We start from the raw sequence: 1,121 nt of genomic DNA on the forward strand, positions 1-1,121 counted from the left end.
GGTATACACTGGTGACTTGGCGTGCGCCACCGTGACGTACTACCGTAGTACTACTACGACTAGTCGAGGGCCCCTGTACTACTGAAAAAATATTGTTCATATCGTAGTTGGAGCAGAATTACTACACAGGTGCAACCTATAACCTCATGGATTTCATCCGACAATCTGCTACCAACATTGAATTCTTTATGCTCGGAAGCGCGAGCTTGTCGCGCTTTCCGGAGTATGTAACTACCCAATCTGGTACCACCTATATAAAGTTCAATGCGTCGAGCGACATTTCCCCCATTGCGTTGCGCAGTCGTTGAACTTGCTCCCTTAGTAAGGGACCCTTACAGAACCTACACAACCGAAGAAAGCGAACGTATATTCCTCCAACACTGTGAAAATCTCTGTGTCGGAGTAGGAATATATGTTTGCTTTTCTCAGCTGAGCTCAGGAGTTTCCTCACTAATTACAGAAGTTCGGATACAACTTTGTTAAAAATGTTCACCAAATGTTCACCAACCAACAAGAGTTTCTTCAGAATTTTCATATCATCATCACCAATACATGCAGCTGACCACCATGTGTATATTTTCCCACACTGCATACGAACACTCGAAAAAAACTAAATTTTTTTCCGTAAAATTTTTGCCATATTTTTTCTTCTCTACACACTCTGTTTTTGCAGGTATTTCGGCGACGACGGGGCCCGCTATAATTTCCTACGTCTCTGCATCCACACGACTTTCGACGATTACACGTTTGACGACGTACCTGATGATTTCGAATTGAAGCATTTTGATTATAATGTTAGCGGAGATCGAGAAAATTACAAATTCCAAACTGTTAAAAGAGTTCAGGAAATGGTACCAGAACTGACGATCATAGGTAAACTAAGTGGACGTGAATAAAACCAGTAGCGAAAAGTTTCATAATGCACTCGGCGGAGAATAATTTTGGAGTTTCACCACCCTAGTTATATGAAATTTCACGAATATTACATAGCGCGAATACCGCGTTTTTCACCGGGTATCACGCCACTTCATGTGAAAGCTTTACATGAAGATTAACAGTAAAACGGAGACATATACGCCTTATAAATCACATCGAGTATTGAATCATTTACTCACGTTGAC

Source organism: Perkinsus marinus (genome assembly GCF_000006405.1).
Source record: "Perkinsus marinus ATCC 50983 genomic scaffold scf_1104296970058, whole genome shotgun sequence".
Lineage (NCBI taxonomy): Eukaryota > Perkinsozoa > Perkinsida > Perkinsidae > Perkinsus > Perkinsus marinus.